Here is a 19,321-nt window from a genome sequence, read left to right as displayed (position 1 = left end):
TCTTCTTTGACTGCTTGTTTTACTTGTAAGAGTCCTCTGTCCCCTGATCTTCTAGGCAGATACAGCCCGTCAACATCACTGTGAGGGTGCAGTGAATGATGAATGGTCATGAGTTTTCTTGTTTTTCTGTCCAAATTGTCCAGTTCCATCTGTGTCCAGTTTATGTGTCCAGTTTATTATTATTATTATTATTATTATTATTATTATTATTATTATTATTATTATTATTATTCCCCGCTTTATCTTCCCACAGGGGACGCCCGGATGTTTTGATGTTTTTACCATCCTTGTGGGAGGCTTCTCTCATGTCCCCGCATGGAGCTGGAGCTGATAGAGGGAGCTCATCCATGCTCTCCCCGGGTTGGATTTGAACCTGGCAGCCTTCAGGTCAGCAACCCAACCTTCAAGTCACAAGGCTTTAACTCATTACGCCACCGGGGGATCCTCCCCTGGGCAACGTCCTTGCACACGACCAATTCTCTCACTCCAGAAGTGACTTGCAGTTCCTCAAGTCACTCCTGACACGAAAAAATTAATAAATCTCCCCACAGGAGACTCAAAGCAATTTGACATAAAAGTATTAATGTACAATTTAAAATATACAAAATGCAAATATTAAAACAGAATTAAACACAAGTAGCATTAAAAATTTACAGTTTAAATCCACCAAAACAGTTAAAAACCACAGCACCCCCTGACTAGATCTTAGACACTTTCATCTTTAAAAGCCTGCCTGAATAAAAAGGTTTTAGCCTGCTGCCTGCAGGACAGCAGGGAGGGTGCCATTCTGGCTTCCCTGGGCAGGGAGTTCCAGAATTGAGGAGCAGCCACCGAGAAGGAAGGCCTGCTCTCTCGTTCCCCTCAACCGAGCTTGAGATGGAGTTCAGACTGAGAGAAGGGCCTCTCCTGAAGATCTTAGGGCCTGGGCAGATTCATATAAGGGGATACAGTCAGCTAAATAGCCTGGTCATGAACCCTGCCTTCCTGTTTTTAGACATTTCTGAAAAAATGTCTATTTTGTAAGACTTTTTATAATGAGTAGCTGTGGTTTGAAGGCAGCATTGTGGAGTGGTTTGGATGTTGGAGACAAGGGTTTGAATCCTTACTCAGCCATGAAAACTCATTGGATGTCTTGGGCAAGTCAAACTCTCTCAGCTTCAGGAAGGTAAAGATAAACGAAATCAGAACAAACCTTGTCAAGAAAACCCCATGATGAATCACCATAAGTCAAGCAACAACAACAATTACAAATGTGTTATTTTTCTTATTTTTTATGTCTCAGTCACTGTTTTTTATCTGTTCTTGCAGCATATTTTATTTATATTTTAAATTTATACTCTTTTTGGTTGTACTGTAAACTGTTCTGTACAGACCTTTGACCTTAAGAAATGAAGCACAAATGTCTACATACATACATTAATAGACACAGTTTGGCCTTGACAAAACCGTGAATATATTGAGAGATCAGTATATATTTTTTCTCAAAACAGATGAGGTTATCAAGTGGCTGTCTGGAGTTAATGCTTTTTGGAATGTGTTTAGATCATATTTAGCCTCCTCAACATATTTTTAAAGGATGTGTATTTGTTTTCTCTGTAGATCAAGTAACAACAAGGACAACCACCATTCCTGCATAAACAGTTGCATCCTCAGAACATTTCTATGATGGTAGCATTCAAATTCCCAGTCACTGGCTGTGTACACAATTATACATAAATTAACGAGTAATTCAAAGCACTGACAAAAATATAAAATCCCTCCAGCCAAGAGAATTATGTTATCTCCACTGTTTCTCCAAGATGAAGCTGTCACATCTCTTTGCTATGCACTTTCATCTCACCCTCATGAGTGCCTTGCTAATAAGCAGGCAAATTTCGTGTCTCTGGCACAGGCATCATACTGGCACAAGCGTAGAAGGAAAAAAAAAACTGCCTTAAGCAATGAATTATAATATCACACTAATGGAGCTACCAAATGGTACTTCACAAGTAGGTAGGATGCTTCAGAGGGCAGTGGTGCAAACTTGAAACGCATCCTGTTTTGAAAGTATGTAAAGGGTTTTATTTTTAAAAAATAAAACACAATACTATACATACATATACCTATAGATATCTATATGGACATTAATAATATTTTAGCTGTATTTTTCAGCAGTGACAAATCAGTATTACTGCAATTCCAACTATGGTAACTACAGGAAGAGTTACCATGTCCCTTTGTCTTTATGTTCCAGAGATAATCTACCACCACTATATTTTAAGTTACCCTTATATTGTGAATATAGCTTATACACTTTGAGACAACCTCCTTTAAATACATTTCCAGCTAGGTTAGAATGGGTGTGGTGTGTGTGTGTGTGTGGGGCAAAGTGAAGGTATTTCTTCCCCAGTAATAATTCTGCCCTCAAAATGCAATTATCCTTCAGTTCCATAACTTCAAGCCTTGCGGAAGTTGTAGCTTTACAAGATACGTACGTAGTGTTATCTGTTAAATAGTGCAGATGCCGCATCATACTATAAATCCCAAATTTCCATAGCATTGAGCCACAACAGTTAAAGAGGGACAATATAAAAATCTGGAACTATTATGTTTGCTGTTTCTGCTGCTGCTGCTCAGTCGTTTAGTCTTGCTTGCCTCTTTTTTTCTTTTTATTTGGATGCCTGCATTTTATTTCTAAATGTTCAACTGAAGTTAATTTACATAAATGCTAAAGATTTGGGAACTAACAAAAATTGGATTCAGTTTGGCAGAATTCTTATGAATGGCTCTTACATCCCCACCTGGCTGATAGAGTTATTCCTCTAGCCAGCATGTCAATGAAGCCAACTTTTGGACTAGTTTAGAAAAAGAATCAGTTTCATTTTCCAATTCAATGCGTAGGTTAAGAATCAAGCAGAGAAAGAATTCAGAAATAATGGTGTGTGTGTGTTTTAAAAAACACCAACAAGTCATTAGCTAAATAATGTTAACAAGATCTTCAGAATAACCCAGGAAAACCCATAGCTTTTGGGTTAAAAAAAGATCAGTCTCTTAGAATAGCTTTAGTCTGATCTTACCCTATCTCTTTCTGTGTGAAGATGAAGGGAGGTTCTTACAGGCTGGGGCTGCTGGGGAATAAAATACAAACTACTGCATGATCATCCCCAACATGAACACAGAAGTCTCCAAAGTAGGGGTAGTAATAAAGTGCCCCAAGGAGATAGCATTTCTCACCACCTGCTGTATTATCTAGGACTGCTGAGAGTTGCAAGTCATGATGTCCTCAAAGTCCTTGCTCTAGGGCAGTGGTTCTCAACTTGTGGGTCACCAGAGGTTTATGCCTTGAACTCACAGAAATCCTAACAGCTGGTAAACTGGCTGGGGTTTCTGGGAGTTGTAGGCCAAAAGACCTGGGGACCCACAGGTTGAGAACCACTACTCTAGGGCAATCTGCAAAGAGACAAGTCCATCAAAAGCCACAAGATGGGGACCAATGGAGCACTGCACACAAAGCTCAAAGATAGATGTAAAGGGGCTTAGCACAGAGCTGTACTGATTTTCCTCTTCTTCGAAATACAGGAATGCTTCAACTTGGAGAAGCCTAAGACGAAAAATCCAAATCAGTTTGGGAAAGAATACACACAGGTCAGCTCTTGGCACCTCCTCCTGCTATTCAAAGGCAACCAGTGTATCCCATGTTAGAGGAGTAGTGGATCAACTCCAGGTTTTAATTCTATAGCTTTACATAAACCTACCAAGGTGCTGAATCCTATTTCTAAATTTGTTTGGCACTTTAGATAGCTCCTTTAAAGCAACACACAACTGGGAATGAATTCATTATCCCACTGATATGGGAGTCACCAGCTGTCACTGAGCTCCTGGGAATTTAATTTCACAAAAGGAGGCTGAAACTAAAATATTTAGAAGTTGCAATCATACTTATGAATATTTATGCAAACATTTTCAAGTAGTCTAACCGGATGTCTACTGGATGTCTAGCTTATGTAAGAGTTAATCTGGGCAGAAGCAAGTTAGAGCATACTTTGTTTTCTGATGCTTATACCAACGTTTCTTGTACAAAATTATTAAGAATGTGTCTATAAAATAACCATCAGGCTATTTGTATATGTTGTTGTTGCATGCCTTCACATTGTTGCCAGCCTATGGCAACTCTAAATCAAATCTATCAAGGGAGTTGAGGGTGTGTGGGTTTCCATGGATGAGCAGGCAATTGAGCCCTGTTAATCAGAGTTGTAATGTAGCTCTAAAGCTCTATGTTATGCCAATCAGTGCAATATTTTCTTGGCAAGAGAAAGTTAAAGTTGCCTTTGTTTCCTTGAAGCGGAAAGAGTGCGACTTACCCAGAGACACAAAGTGTTTCAATGGCCGATTGAACCTTGGTTTCCAGGTGTGAGTCAGTGCTCAAACCACTATAAACCACTGGCTACCACAAGATTTTGAGGCTGAGAAAGTGTGATTTGCCCAAGGTCACTTAGTGGGTTTCCGTAACTGAGTTAACATTCAGACTCTGGTTTCCACAGTCAACACTCAAACTACTATGCCATACTAGCCTCCTGGAAATTTTTATTGGTAAGATTTGTTCAGGGGTGTTTGTGATGCCTTTGCCTTTTTTGAGGTTGTGAGAGTGTGACTCACTCAAGCTCACTTAGTGGGTTTTTATGGCCAAGCAGCAAATGGAAACCTAGTCTCTAGAGTAGTAGTCCAGTGCTCAAGCCACTGTTCCACACTTGCTCTTTTAAGTTGTGTATGAAACAAATGCATTTTGTATTCAGAACGTGGTGGCATCTTCAAGATAGTCTCAGGATGTATGTGCGAATATTCCACAATCTGGAGCAGGCAATTGAATAATCCAGAGTCATAATCCAGAGATGGGACATGATACCCATGTTTCAGAATTTGAAAGGATGTCATATTGAGGGGGTGGGCCAAGTTTGTCTTCTGCTGCTCTAGAGAGTAGGACTAGAGAGTAGAATAGGAACAAGAAAAGAAATTTCACCAAAACGTTAGGAAAAACATCCTGATAATAAGAACTATTTGGTAGTGGAATATGTTGCCTGGAGTGTGATGGATTGTCTTCTTTGGATATTATAAAACAGAGGTTGGATGGCCATCTGTCAGGAGTGCTTTGATGGTATGTTTCTGCATTGCAGGGGATTGAATTGGATGGCCCTTGCGGTCTCTTTCAACCCTATGATTCTATTGTTCTAAGGTAGGTGGCAGGCATCAGCAAACTTCAGCCTTCCAAATGTTTTGGACTTCAGCTCCAAAATTTCTAACAGCCTCGTGGCTATTAGGAATTGTGGGAGTTGAAGTCCAAAACACCTGGAGGGTCGAAGTTTGCCCATGCCTATTCTAAGGTATACATGAAGCATAAATGCTTTAGTATTCAGACTTGGGTGCCACCTCCAAAATAATCTCAGGATGTACCTGCAAATATCTCACAATCTGGAGCAGGCAGTAGAACCTGGACCTTTGGAGTCATAGTAAAATACTCATGACATCAGGCTACACTTGTTTTCTTAAGGTAGATATAAAACAAATGAATATCATGTTCAGACTTGGGTACCACCTCTAATATAGTCTCAGTATGTATCTGGAAGGATTCAAAAATCTGGGGGGGGGGGGGAGGAGGGAGGAATCAAAATCACTTTTGGTTCCAAACATATTCGCAGAAAGGCATACTCAACCAATATTTGGGTTGTCTGTCTTGTCTGGAATTTGTGGGAGGGAGGTGAGAGCTGCCAGTGCCAGGGCCGAAGTGGGCAGGGAAGCAGGAGGAGCCAGGCCAGCGTGAGGCAGCACATTTCTCTTGACTCTAGCAGCAGCAGCAGCAGCATCTCTCCCTCCATCCCATAGAGCCGGTTTACAGTCTGCAGCAAGAAGCGAGTTTCAGGGAAGCATCATCAGCCGCCGCCTTTGAGCATCCTTTCCCCAGCAACCGAAGCAACGCCAGGATCCCCCTCTTTCTTGGTCATCATCTCGCCACCAGCCCTTTTGCTCCTGCCTGAAAGCTTCCCAAAGACTAGGAGAGACTGCTCTGCCAAGGTAATGCCAGGGGCTGGATGTGTGTGTGTCTGAGAAAAATGCCAGTCTCCCCCTTGCCCTTCAAGATGGGAGGGAAGGATTCCTCCAGGAGTAAAATAAGGGCTCCCCTGCTGCCTCCTCCTCCTCCTCTAAGATTTAGCTGCCTAGAAACAGAAGGAAGGAGGACCTTGCTGCTTCCTAAATGCCAATGGTGTTCATCAGCAGGTATCTGTGTGGTTCAGCCCAGTGCCAAGAGCATCAGCTGGCAAAGAGCTGGTGGATGGGATGTAGTAATGTAGGATGGGTGGGTACACAATATTGGGGATATTATGTCCAGATGTATGGCTTAAATGTCTTTTGGATGTTTTCCCCTCTCCCCTTTTCAGTTTGGTTTCAACTGGAATCTAGCCCATGGTGCTGGCACACAGGATAAATCCCTATGGATCACCTGATTGCTAAGAACTAATCAGGAAATTTGATCCAGATTTGCTACTGCTCCAGTTCTAGCAAATATGCTCATCCATATTGGCTTTCCCTTACTGAAATAAGAGCCTACTGTGCAGAAAAGAGATATTTTGGGGAATGACTTTGTTGGATGTGATAAGAGAAGGAAATAAACCAAACCCAGAAATTAAATGTTCAAAACCAAACCACTCCTATCACCATCATAAAAACCAAAAGGCTGTCTGTGCCTGACCAATTAAACAAGATAGATCAAAAGTTTGACTGCAAATTCAGCTAAAGATGAATGATAGAATGAGACCATTTTTAAATCAATTGCAAGTTTAAATACAATCCTTACTGTTTCCTGAGTAGGGGAGTTAAGTGCCATTGATTTCAGTGGGATTTACTCTCAGGTAAGTGGATATTAGCTAGCAGGTTGATACCCATTTATTTGGGAGGATTCTGATTAGACATGTATAGGATCACCTTGTTAATATGTTTATCAATAATCTCTCTAGTTTTCCAGAAATCCAGATGGTTAGATGGCTTTGATTGTTCATTTATGCTCATAATCTGATTAAAATAAATGGATTTTCATCTTGAATCACATCCTTTTCTGAATGTAAGCTTGTGACTCACTCAGGAATAAATGCTGAAGGCCAATGTGGTACTTTTCTTTTATTCAAAATCTATGAGTGATTATGCACCTTTGGGGATTTTGAAATGTCATCCTGTGGTGTCCCTTGGTGTGGAACAATGGCTTCTGGCCTTTTAAATTTCCTTCAATGTGAAGGGAATATTAAAAAGGGGGTAGGATAGCTGTCTCAGATAGTTGAAGGGCTGTCACATAAAAGATTGAGTCAAGTTGGTCTCAGGAGGTCCAGAGGGAGGGCTGGGGTTCCTGGAGGGAGATGACAAAGAAACAGATTTTTGGTTAAAGATTAGGAGACATTTTTAAATGGTGGGAGTTGTTTGATAGTGGAACAGTGGATAGTGGTTTTTCAGCAGAGGACGAACAGCCAAATCTGAAAGTTGCTGTAGTTGATGTAGAGATGAATTAGTTCAGACATGGGCAATGTCAGCAGGTTCATGGACCAATTTTCTGCCCCCCCCCCCCCCCGAGGAGTGCACAGACTGCAAAAACAGCACACCTCTCAGCAACAACTTGGAGTAAAAGTAAAGGTTTTCCCCTGACATTAAGTCTAGTTGTGTCTGGCTCTGAGGGTTGGTGCTCATCTCCATTTCTAGGCCAAAGAGCTAGCGTTGTCCATAGATGCCTCCAAGGGTATGTGGTCAGTATGACTGCATGGAACGCCATTACCTTCCTGCCAGAGCAGTACCTATTGATCTACTCACATTTGCATGTTTTCAAACTGCTAGGTTGGCAGAAGTTGGGGCTAACAGCTGGAGCTCACCCTGCTCCCTGGATTCGAACCGCCAACCTTTCGGTCAGCAAATTCAACAACTCAGTGGTTTAACCCGCTACGTGGCCAGAAATCCATCTCCTAGTTTTAAAAAACTGGGAGGTTTATGGTAAAAATCTAAACATTTATAGTGTTTTCTACCACAATAGCAGCCTAAGACAGAGATTTCCAAACATTTCATGTTGGTGCCACACCTATTTTAGACATGCATCATTTCACCAAACAGTAATTCAGTTTTACTAGCAAACCAGAAGTTAAACCAACCCCTTATAAGAAATATGGACATACACATAAACTAATAATGAAATGTATGAGAATAAAACATATCTCATGAAAACTTTTCTTTTATATTTTGAAAAATAGAATTTATAGCTTATTACACACAGACTCAAAGATTTTAATTATATTCAAGCAGCACTTGTACACTGCAGTTTGGAAACCTCTGATCTAAGACAATCTAAAGCTGTACAGGTAACTTTAAAATTGATTGCTTTTGAATATCAGATTAAAATAGCTACTGCAGTTAGACCAGCAGTGCTCTGCAGATTAACAGTGCATTCATTTCAACAGTCATTAAATTGTGAATCGTAGTCAGTTAATTCTGTGGGAAGCAAGCAAACAAGTTATGAGCTAAAGTCTAATAAATAGAAGGCTGAGAGTTTTGGTGAAAAAGATAAGAAGTAGATTATACAGAGTTGCTGAGAGCAGGTTGGGGCCCTGGGAGTTTTTTTCCCAGTCTCCCGCACCCCCATCCCCAAAGGACAGAATAGTTTAATTTTTTTCCCTTAGAAACATTCAGTTCACTGCACAAGATTACAAGTCATTATTGACCTCAGTTAACAAAGTAGATATATTCACAGACAGTACTTCTTTAACAGAAAATTGAGTACCAAATAAGACGGAAAGAATACAGTGAAGTTATGTCATCACACACACACACACACAGAAGGGCAGTTCAAGTTATTTCAGCAAATTTTCCCAAAATTAACATTATGTACATGTGAAATGAATCAACCAGATCAAGTAAGCCTTTCATAAATAAACAAAAACTGTTTGATTCTCCTGAGACAGCCTGAAAGATTCTTTCTTAATGCATCTAGGGATGCATCCACACTACAGAATCAATGCAGTTTGACACCACTTTTCTGCCATGACACAATGCTCTGGAATCCTGGGATTGTAGTTTGGTGAACCATGGATAATAGTGAACAGTATATTTTGACTATGCTTGGGTGGGAAGCATACCATAATACTGGAAGTCCTCCAGAGCTATTTTGTTTTATAATTGGGTTGGAAGCATACCATAGAATAATTCTGGAAGTTCTAGCATGGTCTACCAAGGGAACATCTTTTGGAGCATGGGTGAATGAAACCGTGGCTATTGAGTCCATAGATAAAAGCATTGTACTGTACATCTTCTTTTGCCTTCCTTTTAAAATCCTTTATCTTTATCTTCACCTTCCTAATGAATTTTTGGAACACTGGATTGAGCAAGGCCTTTGACGTTTAATTGTTGTTGGATTACTCTATCTGCCCATTCCATGATAGCCCCACTCTTCATGTGTTGCCATTGTTTTACTGCATATTATTGTCCATTTCAACTGTGAAATTATCTTCTCCATTTCGGCACATTCTGCACTTTGCCCGGGATTTATGATGGTCTCTAGTTTTTAACATTGTATGCTCTTGCTGATTTTAATGATTGTTTTTTTTTTTTTTTTTTTACTGATGTTGATGTTTTTATTGGGTTAATTGTGCTCTTGCTTTGTATTGATGCTTGATTGTTGTATCGGGCAAGGCCCCATGTAAGCCGCCCCGAGTCCCTTCGGGGAGATGGGGCGGGGTATAAAAATAAAGTTGTTGTTGTTATTATTATTATTATTATTAGTAGTAGTAGTAGTAGTAGTAAAATAAAAAAAACCTGAAAGATGACCCACACAAAGGAGATCTGAGGGCTTAGCATTCATTTCCCATCAGTATGAAGATTTCCGCCACAATCAACTTTCTTCTGCTTCACGTAGGGCACAATTTCCCAAAGAATTTTCCTGCATACTTCATTTCAATGTGTCTTGATGTAAAAAATAACATAACATGCTACAGGGATAATTCATTAGAGAGGTCTCTTATTTATTTTGATTTATGTCTTCTACTTTCTTCCTAAACTGGATTTCAAAGCAGTTGAACTTTTAAAAAAAAGTAAAGATAAAAACACTTATCAAAATCATAATGTTAAAACAAAATTAAACAAATTATAATATGAAGGTTGAACAAAATTAAAAACATTTTAAAATCATGTCAAAAAGGGAAAAGACTAGTAGAACCACTAGTTAAAGTTCCTTCTGCAACAACAAATCTTTTGCTGAAAGCCTTTTTGAATAAAAAGGTGTTTCTTTGTGCTGGTGGAAGGAGAACAGGGATGGGGTCAGCCTAGGATCTCTTGGAAAGGAACCCTACAGTCTGGGAGCAAGCGCTGATGAGGCCTTTTCTTCCTATTTCACATTGTTTTTTTAATTGGTCTTCTGAAGCCAGCCTAAAAATAAGACTCCCATTATTTTGTGTACTCAGAGGTTTACTGTCATTGGGCATTTGTCAGTGTTAAACCAAATATTGGCCAAATGATATCTCAATCATTACACTTGTTTTTGCCATGGCTTTGTAGACAGACCGCTTTTATTATGTCCTTGTATGTTTTGTAATGGAGCCAACATAGTGGTTTGAGCATTGGCCTATGTCTCTGGAGAATAGGTGTCGAATCCTAGCTTGGCCATGACAATTCATTGGATAACTTTGCACAAGTCACATGCTCTTAGCCTCAGAAAACCCCAAGATTTGTTCACCTTAGAGTTGTCTTAAACCAGAAATTACTTGAAGGCATACAACAATAAATATATCATAAGCCAAGACTTTTCATTCCTTCACATCATTGGTTTTATGAAAGGGAACACTTTTCATTCTGTTACAAGAAAGTTGCAGATCTCACATGGAGATTATCTTAGTGAAGGGCATAATTTATGGAGCATCCCTAATTTGTGCAAGATGGTCCTGTATAATCTCACCATTGCTGTGCTTGCTTATGTTGTTTACTGCTGTGAAGTTGATGTTGACTTATGTTTACCCTACGAATGGAAGAGCACCAAGTGCCCAAATCAGATTTTGCAGACTTAAGGCTGGGTTTTCTTGATTGAGTCTATCCATCTGGAATTCTTGATTTGCTCTAGGACCCATTTACTCTTCTTTCTTAGAAGCCACTGTATCTAATATTTGCTTTGTTAAACTCTAGATTAGGCATAATCAATCAAAAGAGAACCGTACACACAGATACAGCTTAGTTATGACTAACTCAAAGTCCCATGGATGTTATTATGAAATATGGATCAAGCCAGTGTTTGTAATCAAACACAGTGTGCCACTGGAATTAACTGCCAGTTTATTTTATTTCATGATGATACACATATCTTCCATTTTTATGCTGCTTCAGATCTTTCAAATAATTTGTTGCCTTGTAGACTGAGGAAGAGCATTGAATTAAATTTCCAGTCCTACCTACTTATCTGGGAATATGATTTGAAATTTACATTTATGTAGACATGTCTAGAGATGTACTGTAATTTTCATGTATGTGTGGATGTAAAGTAGGGCTGAAGACTCTTTTCCACCAGATGTTTTGGACTACATCTCTGAAAATGCCATTAACTTATTCAAGGTGTAAAGGGCATACTGCTTTGCCCTGGCACCCACATCTCTTCTAAATCTCTTCCAGTCTTTTTGAACTCAGATAGTAGGGATAGTCCTTCCTTCTGCTTTCCCCATTCACAGAGCCAAATTTATAGGTGGAATACATATAATAAAACTTTATGAGCATACAGTTCTTACAGAATTACTAGGTGATCATTGCTGTAGCTTGAAAATGGAATATACTCCCATGAATAGCTTGAAGTAGATTTTCTGAAAGTACCACATTTGAAATGGAGCTGTAGAATTTTTGGGTCAAGTATACATATCTATATTTGAGTTTGAGATTATCACATTCCTACCTTATCTGCACTCATTTCTGTAACTATGAAATGAAGTTTCAAAATCTGGACTTTATCTCTCAACAAGGGTTTCTTAGAACCACAGGGTTCTGTGAGAGTTTGCTAGGGGTTCTATTAAAATGATTTTTTTTTAAAAAAAAAGTTGTTACTTTTTGTGCAAAGTTTCCCTGAGATTTACACACTATTCTAACATAAGATGGTAAAGAAAGTCAGATTCTGGACCTAAGACCCGTTCCAATTATCACTTGCTTGCTATACTTTTTTTTTAAACCCTGGTTTACTCATAAATTGGTTAACCAGTTAAAATTCATGAGTAAACCAGGTTTTTTTTTAAACCTGACACATTTCGGCAGGAGGGAAGTTTAAACTCTTACCCCCCGCCCAGCTATAGCCCTGTCACCGCCCTTTCCCCCATCATACGGGAAAAGGGGGAGGAAAGTTTGGGTAGCTCTATTGGAGCTACGCAAAACACATTTTCCTCCCCATAGTCGTGGAGGAAGTGCCTTTCAGCGCGGAGGAATGTGGGCGGGGTCTGCTATATGTTGTCTGATGGCACACAGCAGACCCCATCCTTGCTGTGAATAAAAGCAGCAAAACGGGGCTAAAATGCCCCGTATGAAGTGGTCCTTAGAGAAGATGTAATACAGTACAGTTGTTTCCCTATATTTGTGGTTTTGACTTTTACAGATTTGATTATTCTTAGATTTAATTTAAAATTTTCTCTAGATCCTTCAGTGTGGCTTTATGGTCAATGTCCTCCAGTCATGCTGGTGGAACTGGGGACACTAACACCATATGACACTGGGGCATTTTGACCCCTTTCCTCAATTCTGGGACAGGGCCTGCTGAGAGTGATCAGATGACGCTGGCTTGGCCCCACCCCATTGATTCCCGAAGTGGTGAAGGAGCATTGCAAGACTCTTCCTTGTTACTTATGCAAGGTGAGTTGTGGTTTAGTTAGCTCCAATGGAGCTACCCAAATCTTTTGCCCTTTCCCCATCTGATGGGGACGTGGACAGAGACAGGGTGCCAACACGCCTTGTCTCATTTCTCCAATGTGCTGGGAGAAGGAAGGATTGTGTGTGGGGCACTGCGAGGCAGTCACTGGTGAAACAGCACAGGGCGAAGGACGTGTGAAGAGATAGAGAGAACAGCTGTCTAGATCCTCCTGTGCGATTCTGTATTTAGTTTTTGGGGGTTGTTGACCAGACCACAGAGTTTTGCTGAATGACCTAGAAATCCGTAGAGGTGTTTTCTCAGACAAAAAAGAACAATGTCATTATTTGCGGTTTTTCACTTTCATTGTGTGTCCGGTGCCCCTAATCCCAGTGAATGTTGAGGGCTGTCTGTAGTTGTACTGTCCATGACCCTAAGGTATGGAACACTGTTCCTTCTAAATCATTGTGACATAACATGTATGTATTTGATTTGGATTATATGTATTACATCTTTCTTACTGTTATCTGGATAGCCTCTAGCATTAAAACTCACTCTCTTGAGATTATAATCAATAGCATGTCCCCAAAATATTGTTTGAGGAGCACATGCAGTAAGAGTTAACCTTCATATAATCTTTCTTGCTGATTCCATAAACAAAACAAGCACTTAATAGAAAGACAGTGCATTCAATTCCCCCATACTGGCCAAGCTAGACGTTCCCTCTGCATTGTGCATTTAGGCCACTGCTGCAAGAATCAATGGGGTTACCAGGTCAATTGTTAAGTGGGACAAATATGAAACGAATATTGATTTCTTAAATGGAAACATCTGCAACTTCAACATAGTCTGATTTTAGTCAAAAAGAAAGAAGGAAAGTGTAGCCTTCTATGTTCTGAATTATAATGGCTGTAGAATCATATGAGGAATTATGACGCATCCGTTCCTGATTAGTAGTGACAGATATGTAGGATTTCTCACGGTGTTAACAAAACAGACCGAAGGGAAAGTTTTGAACAATCTGACATATTGTTTGTTTTCAGCATCCAGAGATTATTCTCTTTATTTCCATTGTTCACTTGGTGGACAGCATTGCTTATGTTGCCAAAACAGCATGGGTAGGGATGTGAAATTGCTGAGATTTTGGGCAAGAGAGGCTCTCTCACCCCCTCAAGAATTTGCCAACACACTAAGTGTGTACACAAGGAAAATACAAAATCCCAGTTTGTGACAGATTACAGATGCAAAATAAACAGGGTGCCTGTGTTTCCATGCAGTAATACTATAGGACTGCTAATACTATACAACGAAGTCTACACTTGGTAGTTTTTTTTCTATTCTGCACAATTTACAGAAATTTGCAAATTGATTCTTCAAAATGTGTCTTCCAGAAAGGTGAATGGTGTGGTGTGTGTGGGGGGTGTGCGCGCCATTTAATGGGTAAGGAAAAGCTTAGGGTGAATCTACATTGTAGAATTAATGCAGTTTAACTCTGCTTTAACAGCTGTGGATCAGTACTATGGAATCCTGGGCTTGTAGTTTGGTAAGAACCAGAGAGCAACTGGTTTCTGGGAACCTGGTAGGTTTGTAGGCCCACTAAAACAGTTTGTTATTGTAAGACAATTACCTTCAAAGGGTCCTGGCTCAGGAGGGAAATCAGGCAGAGAAACTCAGTCTTGTGAGAGATGCAAAAAGCAAAGTTTATTTTCAAATAGCTATGAGAAGGCGAACAGCTGTACATACTCCAGAGGGCTGTACAATGCAAAATGGCTGCCACAAAGGCATGTGCCTCAAACAAAGAATTTATACCTTTTGACTTATTTGGAATTGACCAATGGCTGGGGGTCTTCCTCACCTTCCACACCCACCTTGGCATAAATGATATCAATGACCTAACTTGTTTACTCCGAGCTTTCTTCTCTCCTTAGAACTTTCTGGAGGAAGGCACCTGCTCACACAAAAGGGAGGGGCATAAGCAGGGGCAAAACTACATAGGCAATAGTTTACTACTTTCTGGCTTATGGTCCCTTCACTATGATGCTCACCTGGTCCAGAGCTTCATTTTGTCCGCTCCACACAAGAGAGAAGTGTGAGCAGTTTGGATAAGCCATGACGTTTGTAGAATTAGAAAAAAAGATGTCCCAGTCTAAAAAAGGTATGTGTCCCCATGGCATTTATGGTATATATCAGGGGTCCCCAAACTTTTAAAACAGGGGGCCAGTTCACGATCCTTCAGACCGTTGGAGGGCCGGACTACAATTGGCCACCAAGCAATAATAATTAATAATAATAATAATAATAACAACAACAATAATAATATCAAAGAGGGTTGGAAGAGACCCTTTGGGCCATTGAGTCCAACCCCCTTTTGCCTCTGTGCACCAAAAGCACTAGCAAAGCATCCCTGACAGATGGCCACTCAGCCTCAATGTTAATAATAATAATAATAATAATAATAATAATAATAATAAAGAGGGTTGGAAGAGACCCCTTGGGCCATTTAATCCAACCCCCTTCTTCCTCTGGGCACCAAATGCAAAAGCAAAGCATCCCTGACAGATGGTCACCCAGCCTAAATGCTAATAATAATAATAATAATAATAATAATAATAATAATGGAAGAAGAGACCCCTTGGGTCATTTAACCCAACCCGCTTCTGCCCTTGTGCCGTGGGGGCCGGATAAATAGCTTTGATGGGCCGCATCCGGCCCCTGGGCCTTAGTTTGGAGACCCCTGGTATATATGGTGTCCTGCATACAGGGCAGGCCCAAGGTAATTTTCAAGTATAGGCAAACAGAATTTTGGCGCCCCTCCCCCCAAACCAATCACTGAAAAATAAAAGCGTTGGATAAGTGAAAATGCTGGATAATAAGGAGGGATTAAGGAAAAGCCTAAAGAACAACACTCTGAAAACAGGGGAATTCCAGACAGGAAACAATCAGGGCCAGCTAACACCTCCCAACCAAGGATGCCCCCAGGGAGGAAGCAGCCAGGCATTGAATCTGCAATCAAGCTGGTCAATTGCAACATTCACACTAGCCTCAAACAGACAAGAGCTCAATCTCCCACCCTGGACTTTCCACAGATATATAAACCCCATACCTAGCTTCCAACAGACCTCACAATCTCTGAGGATGCTTGCCATAGGTGTGGGTCTGGCCCTGGAGGCCGGACGCAGGCCCCCGAGGCCAGGCGCAGGGCCTGAAGGCGAGTGGGCCCAAACCAAAGCCAAGAGGAGGCTGGGGGTGCGTGCCCGGGTGCACCCCCCTGCCTCCTCTCGGTTTTGGTCTGGGCCCGCTCAGCAGGCTGAAGCCAAGCAGGCCCAAACCAAAGCTGAGAGGAGGCGGGGGTGCGAATGCACACATGCACGCATGCGCGCGCACCCAGGAAAACCTCAACTGTGCCCCCTACAGAATGGCACCACAGGCAACTGCCTGGTTTGCCTTACAGGTGAACCGACCCTGCCTGCATACCAGATCATCCAGTTGAATGGCATGGTTGGAGGTTTGACTGGCAGGGTTCAAAAAACAGTTGTTTTGTGGTGTGATGTAAGATGAAAAGAATTGGAGTAGAGAAAGCTGTGGGAGGAAGGAAGGGTGCTTTTCATAGTTTATACATCTGGCCTGTTCCATGAATTCAGGGTTTGTCCAGCTCAAGTGGAAGGCAGCATTAGGATACTTATCTCTAAAGATGGTGCTGAGGTGCCTTTTGAAGACCCATGGGAGGTAGTACTGAAGGGGGTGGGGGGCTGTAGGAGAAAGGAGGAATAAACAAAAATATTTCCCTTCCCCCTTCTGTTCATAGAAGTCTCCACAGCATCAAAGAGCTGTCTGTGAATGGAAGGACAATGTTGGATTCAGCCCATTAGCACTGTTTGGAGCTCATTAGAAGAGCAATAATGAGGATGACGAAGAGTTAAAAGTATTCCAACGTTTTGAACTAAATTATCTAACATCTCAGAAACACGTTGATGTTTCAACTGAGGGACACTCTATTCCCCAATGTTTTATCTCCCCGCTTCCACTGTTTTCCAAGCTGTCCTTATTTTTTTTAAAAAATGTGCTGATGAGACAGGATGGCTTTGTGTCGAGGACAAAACCGGTGATGTCATGTTGCATTTGTGCTGAGGAGGCCTGTGGGAAAACCATTCCATTATTTCCCATCCAGTTTTGGGTTACAGAGGAAAGACGATCACAGTAGTAACGAGATCTTTAAAAAAGATGCAGAGTCTAGCTCATTCTGCATAGTAAGTCTGTTTAAATATGTTGAAATGGCAGAGTGCCTTCCAAAAATGTTAAGTGGCTAAGTTTAGTTTAATGTTTCTATGCCAACTTATCTGAAATGAAAACAGATTAACTCTTGCACCAAAGACATTTAATGTGGTGAAAAATACATGGTTGGGTAATATAAAGTTTGTGTTTACTACTGCATTGGATTCCACCCTCTGCCTCTTAATTATATATATATATATATATATATATATATATATATATATATATAGCCCTGGAACCCAACATAAATTCAACTGCATTATGTGAGTCTACACTGCGTTATGTGGCATTTTAGATTGGGCCCTAGTAACATCTGTGCAGCTCAGTAGGCTAGGAGATCTCAAAAGATAAAAGCGCAAAACATACGAAAAGCTGTCCTTATTACTCAGGGACAGTTCTAATTAATCCTTTGTCATCCTATTTTTTCAGTGGCTTCTAATGCCCCAACTTCTCATTCTTCCACTTTTTCTCCTCTATCCTCGGCTTACATCAATTGCTGCAAATTAAATAATTCACGGAGGCTTGGACTCTTGTGCTTCCCAACAAGCTCTGGCAAAGGCAAACTGCTGTAACCATTCCTAACTTGTCTGATCTTCCTTGTAGTCATTGCTATCTTGATGTACTCTGATGTCACTTGACCACACATATCCTGGTTTTCAGGTCCTGCTTGCCTTCTTTTATTATGTAATTGCATTACTGCTGTGGCCCATGCGATAACAACTAAAGGGTAGGGATATTTTTGGAAATGAGTTATGGCTGAATAGAGAAGCAAGTGGCAGACTTAATTTCTTTCTCAGCTGGCCTTATCTCACTTTTGTTTCTCCTGACTTTCTGCTTTGTTTCCATTCAGTAGCTGTGCTGACTTGGTAATTTCAGCATGGTCCCAGACTAGTGACTCTTCACACTAAATAAGCATTCTTCTTCTTTCCACTATAAGCTATGTGCAGAATTGCAGTTGACTTTACACTTCAGAGAGTATTGTGCGTGTTAAGTTTCTGCTGTGTTCTGTCCAAATGGCTTAGAGCCATGGTGCCGGAAAAGGGACAATTCATCAAACTATATCATTTTAGTCTATTTTGAAAATGTTAAAATCAATTTACATTTTAAAAAATCAATTTGCACCCATTAAATAATAGCCTTCGGCAGCATGTGCATAATATTGGCATTAATTGATTCAGAGTTCTGTTACTATAATTGAGCAATGGGGTATACAACAAAAGTTTAAAAAGGGAGCATAATTGACCCTTGTCCTGAGTTTTCTTTCTGCCTTTGATGGAGTCTTTTCTCATCAATACACAAGGGATCCATGGACTGATAACCTGAATACTTTTCATATTGTTTGTGCTATGTCTTCCCTTTGTCATTCTCTCTCCCCCCCCCCCCCCCCAACTGGCTCTGGTTTCTCCCTTCATTAATCATTAATGGCTTTTGGTTTAGCAGTGTTACTTAAACTAGAGTCTGAAACAAGGATTGAGAATAAGTTTTAAATCCTAGACTTGATTTGGAATGGATGTGATGGTTAGCCAGACCCACAGTTCCGTATGCCTCAGTGAGTGCTGATCAAGTATTTAATGACAATTAAAGTTATAAGAGATAGAGATGATTTTCTCCAGGATGGGCTTTTGCTTTTTTATATCTGGTCCCAGTTGAATTCTTGTTAAGTGGCAACCAACATTGAATTGCGTTGCCTGTCTTCTTGAACATGAATTGAAAATGTTTCAGCAATAACTGAATTCAAAAATCAAGTTTTGGCTTCTGATGGGCCAGGTTCCTTAATGATGACTGGTGACTATGCTGATGGACTCTAGGCAGTATAAAAACCTTAAAACAGATTGTTTGTTGTTTATTCGTTCAGTCGCTTCCGACTCTTTGTGACCTCATGGACCAACCCACGCCAAAGCTTCCTGTTGGCAGTCACCACCCCAGCTCCTTCAAGGTCAAGCCAGTTACTTCAAGCATACCATCCATTCATCTTGCCCTTGGCCAGCCCCTCTTCCTTTTTCCTTCCATTTTCCCAGCATCATTATCTTCTCCAAGCTTTCCTGTCTTCTCATGATGTGGCCAAAGTACTTCATCTTTGCCTCCAATATCCTTCCCTCCAGTGAGCAGCCGGGCATTATTTCCTGGAGGATGGACTGGTTGGATCTTCTTGCGGTCCAAGGCACTCTCAGGATTTTCCTCCAACAC

General features: G+C 40.7%; 1 protein-coding gene across 4 annotated transcripts in view; it reads left to right on the top strand.

Annotated features, from left to right (window-relative positions):
• The first annotated feature begins 5,770 nt into the window (after positions 1-5,770).
• dync1i1 (dynein cytoplasmic 1 intermediate chain 1) overlaps positions 5,771-19,321 on the top strand; it is a 208,673-nt gene continuing 195,122 nt past the window's right edge. For all 4 annotated transcript variants that reach the window (XM_008112554.2, XM_008112553.2, XM_003221989.3 and 1 more), the window contains exon 1: positions 5,771-6,045. The gene's annotated coding sequence lies outside the window, so the exon portion shown is untranslated. The remainder of the gene's footprint in view (positions 6,046-19,321) is intronic.

This window comes from Anolis carolinensis, chromosome 6, assembly GCF_035594765.1.
Source record: "Anolis carolinensis isolate JA03-04 chromosome 6, rAnoCar3.1.pri, whole genome shotgun sequence".
In the NCBI taxonomy this organism is placed as follows: Eukaryota; Metazoa; Chordata; class Lepidosauria; order Squamata; family Dactyloidae; genus Anolis; species Anolis carolinensis.
This window is presented reverse-complemented; position numbering and strand designations above follow the sequence as displayed.